Raw genomic sequence first — 11,856 nt, 5'->3', positions numbered from 1 at the left:
ATTTCTCAGCTTTGAAGATGAAAATGTCTAACATCAATATTAATGTGTAGAAGGCGTACTTACTATAAATTTGTTAGTGCAGTGTGAAATTCATCTACCTTTGTAATTTTGGGGAATTTTCCCTGTGCCTGCAACGCAGCAGAATAAATACTCCCATTCCTATTTTTGAATACTAATATAATCTAATTGTTAAAGTACGTTTTTACTCAATTTTGAATCTGCAAGTTACATTTTTATGCTGAGACCTGTTGTTTCCATAAATAGCATAGATGAGAATTTTAATTTAATCAACACACAAGCTCCTTTTACATTATTATGTTGGTTTGCGTAGTTTGAAACAAGTAAACCTGATATGGTGGACAAATTTTATGTGCACTGGTTTTCTCGATGTATTCTCGTTTGCTCCTACTTTCTTCATTGCATCACTTCATTATCATTTTCTTCTCCTTTAACCTTGAAACATACACAAACACAAACACAAACAAACAAACAAACAAACTTAAATGTATATACATTTGTTTCATTTTGATTAAAGGAAAATACGTTTGTACATTGTATTTTTTATTTGTCAAATAATAAACTAAGTCTATACATGAGCACAATTTTTATAACAACTTACACAAGACAATGAGGATACATGAACCCACTGAATAGGCCTACAAAGTACTATGACAGATGTATGCATTCGTTGGAAAACAGTCTGTGTCAACTGCCAATGGACATGAGATCCTCCCAGAAGTTTTTCATTTGCTATAAATGTGTCTATGCCTTCATCTCCCTGGAAACAAAGAGATTGTGTAATTAGTGACAATAGAAATAAAACTAAAATGAAATACTTATAAATCTTATTCGTGTATGGCGATATCTCGAATAATATTAGTGTTGCTACGTTCTAATTTGAATTAGTATCAATTGAAATACGATAATATAGACTCTGGTAAAGACAGTAAAGAGAATTACGCAATATTTCTTCAATTAATATTGAAACCAGAAGTTGTAGTAGATTTACCATTTAGTGTTTTAGCAGAGTGATTAGAGTGGAAATGGAATATATTCTAGGGACGCTTAATCGATTAAAAAATATACAATGTGAGATTACTGTCTATGCTCTATAGTGATCAACGTTAACCGGAAATGGTTTATTTCTATCACTACAAGTAGGTGGATCACATCCATTAACGAACTCCTCCGAGATAATTATCTAGCTGTTGATTGCAGAAAACAATTTTAAAATTATCTTTTGTTGAAGAGTTATTGAGCGGTGTAACGGACGTACTAAGCCAGAGGTGTTTACCCTTGCGAGGATGGCCCTCTCGAGGGCATCCTCACCCTCAAATTCTCTCTCAACCATAATGACGCGAGGGCGATGACAAGCTTGGACAGCGAGGGCGAGGGCCAACTGTCACTGTCAGGGCTAGAGCGAGGACAAATTCCCAACACGAAGGCGAGAGCAATGGTCAACTCTCTTCGAAGGTGAGGGCGAGGGCCAATTCACTGTGAGAATGAAGGTGAGTGAGGTCGGAGTAAAATGAACACCTTTTATGGTACTAACATTACAATATTATATATATCCCACTTGCGTGATCCTAATAAACATCAAATGAAAGACTTAAGACCTGACTCGTCTATGGCGATCTTTATAACTAGGAATGCAATGGATGTACCCTATTGCAATGAAATGAGCTGAGCGAGCTTAAACTACGTAATCATTCCTGGCCATTATGCAATAATAAATGTCATTTTTAATTGTTGACAAAAAAATCGCGTGAAAACTTTTTCCCCATGTTAAGTCTATGCAAGCGTTTTTCGGTCATTATTCCTCAATGGTACATCGGATTTTTGATTTCGACCTATGTTGTCACTCAGCACGACACACTTTATCAGCGTGCTAAGTTTGGTTGAGATCGGCCAAACGGTCCAGGAGGAAGCGTTTTTCGGTCATTATTCCTCGATGGTACATCGGATTTTTTATTTCGACCTATGTTCTCACTCAGCACGACATACTCTATCAGCGTGCTATGTTTGGTTGAGATCGGCCAAACGGTCTAGGAGGAAGCGTTTTTCGGTCATTATTCCTCGATGGTACATCGGATTTTTTTATTTCGACCTATGTTCTCACTCAGCACGACATACTCTATCAGCATGCTAAGTTTGGTTGAGATCGGCCAAACGGTCTAGGAGGAAGCGTTTTTCGGTCATTATTCCTCGAGGGTACATCGGATTTTTGATTTTGACCTATGTTGTCACTCAGCACGACATACTCTATCAGCGTGCTCAGTTTGGTTGAGATCGACCAAACGGTCTAGGAGGAGTTCGCGGACAACCAAACGGCTAACCCGAGTATAAGAGCTTCGCTTCGCTCAGCTCAATAATAGTAGGGTTGTCACGTTCTGGAAGGATTAATATCAATTGAAATAAGATTATAAAAATAAGGAAATAGAAAGGTAACCAAAAACATTTCGATCTGTTTCATCTATGCAAGACAAGGAAACAATAAACCTGAAAATTGGTCATTTCTGCTTATGTGTGAGAAAAAAAAAAAAAAGAAGAAAGAAAGAAATAATGAATCACACCACAAATTCTGTTATATAAAATTTCACCGTTATTCGATTTCTACTTTGTTTTTTAGCAATTGTTAAACAAATTACTAGAATGTTTTGAGAATAGTAGCGTAACTAAGAATGCATGCCCCCCTCCATCCGCGAAAATGTCAAAAGGGCTCTTCCTGTTTCTACGTTCATGGCACACGTACAATTTATACAGTAGTAGAGTTATTTTTCCATCTAGTCAGACACTACTTGCTAATATACAAAAATTGCACATTATTATTATTATTATTATTATTATTATTATTATTATTATTATTATTATTATTATTATTATTATTATTATTATTATTATTATTATTAAGCAATTACATGGGACTAAAAAGTTTCTTAAAAGAAATAATTTCTAGGAATTAGGAATTAGATTTCTGGACTGTCGGCATCTAAGGCCACGTTAGCCCATCCCGTATAAAGGATGACGTCCCTCAGCGAGCCCACTGTACGATGAAAGGGAAGGAAGAAAGGATTGGGAAAGGAAGGAAGCAGCCTGGGACCATTATATTAGGTACCTCCATCCCGGCATTTGAATGGTATGAATGAACGAAACCCAAGAAAGACTTCACTCAAGATGGCAGGTCTGAAAAAGCTGTTACACTCTTTCGGCCGAGTGTTTCCACCATGAGTCGAACCTGGGACCGCTCACCTCAAAGGCAAGAGCAGAAATAATTTGTTTCCTAACGTTAACATTACAACTAACATATGAAAACTCGTCACAACTTGTGGAACTTGCTCACATATTTCTAAACCGGCGTATTTTTTTTTTTTTTTTTTTCGGAGAGTAATTCGCTGACTACTTTCTCAATATCAACGTGGTGCCATTCTTCGCTTTCAGTGCTCAGGATTGGCAAAGGGCTCAACCAATGCCGTAACTTTTGCGGGGGAATGGGGAAACTGCCCCCCCCCCAATTAAGCTTCCAGTTGTTTGATAGGATTCATTTGAGTTAAAACTTTGTTGCTTTGTATGATGTGATATGAACAGGAACTTCTAAATAAAGCTTGGAAAAGGTTTACCACATAACAGAAAAAAAATGAAACGAAAATGTGTTAAGAGCCTCATTCAGTAAAATGTGTCCTATTAGAGCCCCAGACAAAATATATATTTAGTAATACTTTCAACATATTGTCTCATTTAGTTAACTTGTGAAGCACCGTACTATTTTCAAAAGCATTGCAAATAATTTAAGATGTTTCTGCTGCCCCACTATCTGAACGAAATACATTCCTTTAAGATGTAGCATATATGTAATCTGGATCTTACTTTAGTAAACCATCAACTGGCGCCCCAAGAATTATCGAACACGTTTAGTAAGGATTTCACTTCAAATGCCATCATTATTCTAGGGGGCCTCAACTTGACATATTTTAGGAGGTCTAATTAATGTTTGGTCTTCCAAGAAAAAGCCCAAGTTACGGGGCTGAGCTCAATTTCATCTTCGACCTTGTTCTACGAATATAAAGTTTGATGGCTTTTAGTGTACTGAATGATCGCTCAGGATTGGCTTCGTCAGAGGCACAGTGAGATACAGTTGCAAAGAAGTACACAAATCCAGAACACTACTAACATAGGAAGTTATCTACGACTAAATAATTGGCTAATTAATTCCAAGTTAAAATTTCGCTAAATTGTTTCTTCACTACTCATCGGAAACTTGTTAGTTGTTGCAACAAAAGGCGATACATTTTCCGAGTAGAATTCACTAAATCTATTATAGCTGGTTCCGTGATTTCTTTTTCCTCTAAGTAGAGTACTCTTGCAGTAATATGAAACCTGCAAAGTGCTTTTGAATGGAGTTGAATTTCAGTTTAGCGTCCCTTTCAGCAGCGAGGCTATGTGAGACGTGGACCTACTGATTAACGTAGAATCCGAACCACATGAGCTCCCGTCGGGAATCGAACCCGGGTCTCCCGCGCCAAGAGCGCGTACGCTAACCGCTTAGCCACGGAGGAACTCTGCAAAGGGCTTTTAACATCCAAACATTATAAAGTTATACTCCGAAACTTAAATACCGGGAGCCTGTTAGTTACGCCACTGCTTGAGAATACAGATTCTTTATTCATAGAAAGGAAACTTAATGACTACATATCAGGGTTGGCTGGTTTAAACCAATGTTTAAAGCAGCTGTTTTTTTTTTTTTTTCAAAGAAACCAACTGGTTTAAACCAAATAACGAAAATGTTCGTAAAATTGTAAGTGTTTGTAAAATCTTGATGAACACACATTTGTGGGTTATCACGTTTCACTCCCGTATATTATTTGTATTATATTCAGACCTAAATTCCCCATTCATTACTCAAAAAGATTATACTACAAAAGCAACTTTTTTTTATGTAAGTTTATAAATGTTTGTTTTGTGATTTTTTTTTTTTTTTGTAGTGCGCAATTGATCTATAGAGAGAAAATATGACTAAGTCAGTATATAATAATGTTTGGAATTAGTAGATATTGCTATTGTCTGCCAAAATATTTTTTTAAGTACAATGTAAATCACACTAAATTATTCAAAAACTACTTCCATGAGTTGAAATAAGGTTTTACTTAAAGTGTACTGCTTTCTAAAGCCCTAGACAATTGTTATATTCCTTAGCACAATGATGGGGAAACATTTTGGGCCGCAGGCTAAAGAAAAACGGAAAAAAATATAGGTGGGCCAATATAATTTAAAAAAAAAACAACAGTGATTGTATCACTTGTAAAACCAAGCTCTATTAATACCTGAAAGTTCATGAAGGGGAATGTGATAAATGGTATTGTGAATGCATTTTTAAACATTTCTCATAATTTGGGTGGAAGTATAATCCACTGATTCTCAGAAGTGAAGTTATATTCGTCAGGTAATGAATCACATCGTGGGCTGGGTGGAAACGTTTAAGGAGCTACATCTAATCCGCGGGCCATGCTTTGCCCATCACTGTCTTAAGACGTGAAGATAATAAGCCAAAGATGTGCAATTTTGAGTTCATGTACGTTTATTTAAAAGGTATTACGTGTTTCAAAATACTGACTTATTTTTACTTTTCAAAGTAAAGCATATAAAAGCTACCATTTGCTGCGATTGAATTATAACAATAAAACAATGTTTGTGAATAGACACTATAAAAAGATAATGTAAAGAAAAAAAACAAATGGGTGCTTTGCCAGAAGTAGGGTTGTGTTGATAACAAATAGACTCTTGTGTACATATTTATACATGCAACCTGAAATATGATAAATATACACGAAAACTTGATCTTACTCACCAAGAACTTTCTCTAGCGAAACCTTAAAGAAAATTATCACTGCCAAGCAGATGACATTGAAAACAGACTCTGTCGCGCCGAACAAATTTTTAAATTCAGCATCCATCTGAAACATAAAGATTTAATTGTTATACAAATATATTCTATTAAATAATATATTTTACCTTTTTCTAGTCATTAAGTTCAAAAGTAGTTCATTGTCATAATGTTTTACTGCAATGTTAGAAATGCGCATACATGAATAATGTGAAGTAGCAATTAGACTCTTGTTAACGAACATCACTACTTAAATTGTTCTTTGTTATTCAGAAATAAACCAATACAATTGCAATAGTTTGTGTGTGCTGCAAGTAGCATAATTTGCACCCATTGTTAGCTAGTGGGGTGCACGGTGGCTCAGTGGGGAGCGCTTACCTCAGGTGCATGGTTTCCTTGGTACGATTTTCACCCAAGTAAGCTTGTGATAAACAACATTGTGTTCGTGGATTTTGTCGAGGTACTCCCGTTTCCTCCCACTTTCTCATTCTTCCATCATCATTCACTTGCTTTAATCATCGTCTCCCTTAACCTAAAGGCATAATCATGGGATGTTAAACTGAAAGATTTCACTATATTTCATTTTGTTGGCTGTGTGTATACTTTTGCCAAAAAAAAACGTAAATGTAAAAATAGAAGGAAAAAGTAAATGAATAAACAAATGTGGTTGGTAGCAGAAGCGTCATTTCAGATTTTGCTTGTGGGAGGGCAAGACCCCTTGATATAAGAAAATTTTGCGTTTTTCACTGACTACTATTCTACTCAAAAAATCTATATAAATCTCAATCTCAGGGGGTGCAATTACCCCTCCCTGCCCCCTAAATGACGCCACTGGTGGTAGTTCCCTTAATATAGCTAAATTAAAATTATTACATAACTTCTGTCATAAGTATTGGACACTCAACAAACAACGGACAATTTGATAAAGTGAAAATTTTGTGTCAGTCGAGGGAAATTCTCTTAAAGAAACCTACGAACAGTGCCACCAGGTTCGTCCTGCACTGACTCGGTTAGATAGCATTCATGCTTTTATTGCCACCTAGCACAAGTTTGTTCGTGTTTATGCCATACGTCCATACTGTATTTACATCGAGCCCTTCTGAAGTTAATCTGTATGTAGTACTGGAGCTTGTTATTTAGTGCTGCTAAAAAAAAAAAAAAAAAACTTTAACCCAATATGAGAATGTAAGAAATGTGTCAAAACTTGATAAAACAGTCTGCTCGAGTAATGCCTGTGTTTTTTTTTTTTTACATTGTAGCTTTTATGCAACAGATACGGAATCCGTATTTATATGGCAATCGTAAAGGAATTGCAATTTTTCAACTAATACTTCTGGTGGTCCCTTGAAATTTTATCTGTGCAAGTGAGCAGGCCGGTAGCCAGCCCAAAAATGTAGGGGAGGGGGAAATCCAACCATATTATAGTTCATTTGCCAGTGGTGCCCACCCCCTCATGTCCTTGACGCAATCCCCCTCAATTATCTATCCGTAGGTGTTCTTCCATGAAAAATGGTTTTCGATTAATTTTTACACCCCCTCAAACATATTTATATAGATTTTACCCTCCCCAAATATTTCAATGACGCAGTTTGCGTCATATCCCCCCCTGTAGGCACCCCTGCATTTGCAAGCCTACCATGAACATTTTAGGCAGGCAGTAAAAATTTAGGAGCCCGACCCCCTAGACCCCCCCCCGCGCGGATACGGGCCTGCAAGTGAGGGCAAGGTTCTAGATTACTGGTCCCCCTTCCCATTGAGCAATAATAAAGACAGAAAACAACGTGCCCTGCGGGGCTCTAACCCGCCTTCACTCGCTAACGCTCGCTCAGCAATGCTGTGTAGATTAAATGTATAAACTTTAGTAGAGAAAGAAACCAACCCAGCTACTAACCTACATAGGGGACCAGTAATCTAGAACCTTCCCGCAAGGGAGTTTTTTTTATGTCACCCACTACAAATCTTTTAGGGGACAATAAGAAGGAAATTATTAAAAGAATTGTATTTTTCCAACAGTTATTTAGAGTGCAGTGCCAAAAGTAAACCTGCACGCCCTAATTCACAAAAAAAAAAAAAAAAAAAAAAGTAATCAATTTACTGAATATATTGGAAAGTCGCATATCATTAACACAATAACTGTGTCTAAGATATAGAATGCCCAGAAGCATAGAGTGAGGCTTCCGGGCATTCAATCTGGGAACCAGTACCTAGAAGCATTACTCATGATTTTCGAAGGAAAATAATGCTTTGTCGTGATTAACCGCCAATCGATTACAATGTTCGTACACAAACAATGTTGCATTCACACTTATAAAACTAAATTCATGTTGCTAGCAGTACTTACCTGCGTAATCCTCTGATTAGTAAACAATGCTTCCATGTTTTCCATCCATCCATCTTTCTCTTTATCCATCCGCTAAGTAGTTCCTCCATCAGCCAGAATGAGAACATATAGTTCAGGATTATAAAGGACTTTTGTGCTCTTATGTTAGCTTGTTCGTACTTGTTTTCCATAGTCTTGCATTTGCAAACTGTCTTTTATATCTCACGATATTCCATTATATATCTATGTCATAAAACAATATTTTTTAAGACTACATTATTACTCGTTTTTGAGAACCAGTCTCTGACTCAAATATGCAACTAAATTTCCTCATTCTCATTTTTTGAGTTATTTTCTCCTCAAAATTGAGACAAATTTACTCAATTTTTTTTGAGTAGTAAAATGTATTCATTTTTGAATAAATCAGTTTTAACAGTGTGAGAAGTTTTCTTTTAAACATCCTTGCCTTGTCGCAATACCCTACAATAAATGTGTAGTCCGAATCAAATTGTATGGCTGTTTGTGAGCATACAATTGTAAATCTTGAAGATTTCATTTAACACATTGACCGCTTTAAAAGTCATATGTGGCTCGCACTAAACTGCTCCGTGAGTCCCCATGAGCCGTATATGGATCACACTAAAATTGACTGTGGGGCCCCGTGAGCCATATATGGCTCACACGTTGACTTTTCTTTGGCACTTGTCTGAGGCTCTACAAAAAAAGATTATGTTTTATTTTTCGATAAAATTGTTTGGGTCAAGTGTGTGAGTATATTGCATGCCCTTTAGCTTTTCGAATTATATATCCATATCCACAGAAAATATGTGAAAATATTAACTTGCTGAAAATGCTAAAATGCAAGTTGTTGTTGTTGCTGTTGAGTTTAACGTCCTCTTTAGCAGCGATGCTATATGAGACGTGACTGTACTGATTAACGTGGAATCCGAACCTCATGAGCTCCCGCCGGGATTCGAACCAAAGGCAAGTACGCTAACGGCTTAACTACGAAGGAGCTCCTAAAATGCATGTTGTTTAGTTTTTTTTTTTTTTTTTTTTTAGCTGTGGTACTTCACATTTTAAAATTTAGAATATTCAAATAATACGTACCTAGGTACCTCAATATTCAATATTCCAAGATTTTTGAACCAGATTTGGGTCCTGGCGGGAAAAAATACGTGAGCCACATATGGTTCACGGGACCTCAGAGGAACAAATTTACATCTAGGCTCTGTGAGCCATACGTGGCTCACATGAGAAAACAGAGTAATTGACACATTTTTATAAATAATACATTGTTACATAGCATTAAAATATATTTCTTTTACAATTTTAATGGTATTCAACAATGTGTTATTATTAAAAATTCCTTGTTTCCTGTGTCATTTTTTTTTTTTTTCATGTGAGCCAATATATATCTCACGGACTCTCAGAGGAACAAATTTATATCTAGGTCCTGTGAGCCATATGTAACTCACATGAAAAACAATGAAGTTGACACAGGAAACAAGGAACGTTTATTAATAATATATTATTGCATACCATTAAAATTGTAAAAGAAATATATTTTATTTGCTGCCACTTGTATTAGTTCTTTTGAGTTATAAACTAAGTATTACACGGTAAATTTGATACTTATATCAAGTAACGAACAATATATTTTCTGTAATTTTTCACGAAAATAGCTTTGTGAAGTATAAATTTTCTGACAATATCTATATAAGTGCTGCCATATGTTGTTTCTATACTCACAATATTCCTTTTCGCTTTCGGCCATATTTGGTTCCTTGTAAGGACACATAAACAATATATACCACTTTTTATTATCCTTCATGTGAGTTATATCCGTGCAACATGAAAGAAAATGATTTTTAAAGTAATTGTTTCCTAACCATGTGTTACTGAAATTACTCATTATGCTAGACAGTTGATTTAACGACTAAAATTTGAACACTCTATTCCAAATTGGCGTGGAGATTTGTAGCAGCATGCGTATGTAAATAATTTAGTTTAACTTAGGTAACACAGAGCCATTATGTTAAATTTGTACAACCATTTTTTCTACTGTGTTAGATTGGAACAATGTATGTCTTGCAGAACGGATCGAAGGATCATAACTAACAAATTAAATATATAGTGATTTGAATTCTTTGACTTTCATCAAAATGAAAACTGTTAATAAATCATTAAGGGCAACGAACAACATACTTTATTAACGTCACAAAAACTCGTTTTACCCGATTTTTGAAGAAAAAAGTCACGTGAGAATTCATACTCAACCATGTCATCTTGTTTAGCTCAATTTGATATATCCACTGATCAAAGCCATATTCACCAAGAAATTAAATGTTGACTGAAATCAAGAAATTCGAGTTATTATCCACTTCAAAACCTTTTGTGGTCGCGACTTCATTCGAGGAATTTGAAGTATATAATATACAAAACATTAATCATGTTTGTTAAGCTGTATGCTTGTAAAATATTGTCGCTTATTCTGAGGGAAAAACGCAAACTGAAAGTGTTTGAGAACAAGATTCTGAGACGAATATTCGGATCCAAGAGGAATGGGAATTGGGAATGGCGGAAACTTCATAACGAGGGTCTACATGATTTATAACGTTTACCCAGCGCCATAACTTAGATTTTTTCTGGGTGGGGGGCAAGCGTTAATACTCGCATTTGGGCCCCCTCTTACCATCTTTCTCTTACTCTTTATGGGTCCCCCACAGCTTGCCGGCCCTCCCAGATGGCAAGATCTGCGGGGCCGTTAGTTAGGCCCTAGGCCCGTTCCATACATGACAAATTATTTAAGGGGACAATACTGACAAATCTCGAAGCCATATGAATAAGTATTAATTCTGGGGCCCCTAATAGTAGATTTTTTTTTTTTTTTTTTTTTACTGAAATGGACCCACGACAAATTTTTGTTTTATTTACCTTTTGTGTGCTGTTTTGTTTATATAATGTATTGAATCTGTTTCATGCTTCATTTATAGTTTCATGTTCGTGTCGTATTAAATGGAGTAAAAAAATTTTGTCTTGGAATGGGCCCCCCTCGAACAGCGGGGAGCTTACAGTAGCTCCTCCTGTCCCCCTACAAGTTACGTTCCTGCGTTTACCAAACATCGTTAGGGTCATGAAGTCTAAGATTCTCAGATGGGTATGTTAGGAAGAATGTAGGAACGCTTCAAAAGTTTAACTTGAAATACAATCGGAAAACGACCATTAGTAAGACCTAGGTGCGCATGGGAGGACAATACTAAGTTGGATTTGACCGAAGTAGGAATACAAAGTAGGATCTGGATCCAGTTGACTAAGAATAGAAATCATTGGAGAGTTTTGTGAACGTGGCATTGAAACTTTGGATTCCATAGGCCATACAGAGAGTTATATGTTTTACATTCAAACTTAAACTGAAATTAAAATTCAACAGTTAATGATAGTTTTAGGCTATATGTCATTAACCTTGCTGTAGGCACTATGGTCTTCTGGTGTCGTAATGAAGAATTCAAGATAGTGTATATTTCAGTACCACATTAACGAATGGATGCGTTCCTATACTATGCCAATTTTTAGATTTACGAAGAGATACATTTTCTTCGTTTTTCTTGGAAGTTACGTAAGAGGTTCTACACTAACCAGGGGCGCATCCTCGTGG

The 11,856-nt window shown here is 36.1% G+C and overlaps 1 long non-coding RNA gene across 1 annotated transcript; it reads right to left on the bottom strand.

Annotated features, from left to right (window-relative positions):
- Positions 1–544: 544 nt before the first annotated feature.
- Positions 545–8,531, bottom strand: LOC145684854 (uncharacterized). The gene is made up of 3 exons (XR_014131413.1): positions 8,220–8,531; positions 5,843–5,948; positions 545–778 (listed from the first exon to the last, which is right to left on the bottom strand). It is a non-coding gene; the product is annotated as an uncharacterized LOC145684854 (long non-coding RNA).
- Positions 8,532–11,856: the final 3,325 nt, after the last annotated feature.

Source organism: Thermobia domestica, chromosome 5 (assembly GCF_964235325.1).
Source record: "Thermobia domestica chromosome 5, izTheDome1.hap1.1, whole genome shotgun sequence".
NCBI classification, from domain to species: Eukaryota; Metazoa; Arthropoda; class Insecta; order Zygentoma; family Lepismatidae; genus Thermobia; species Thermobia domestica.
This window is presented reverse-complemented; position numbering and strand designations above follow the sequence as displayed.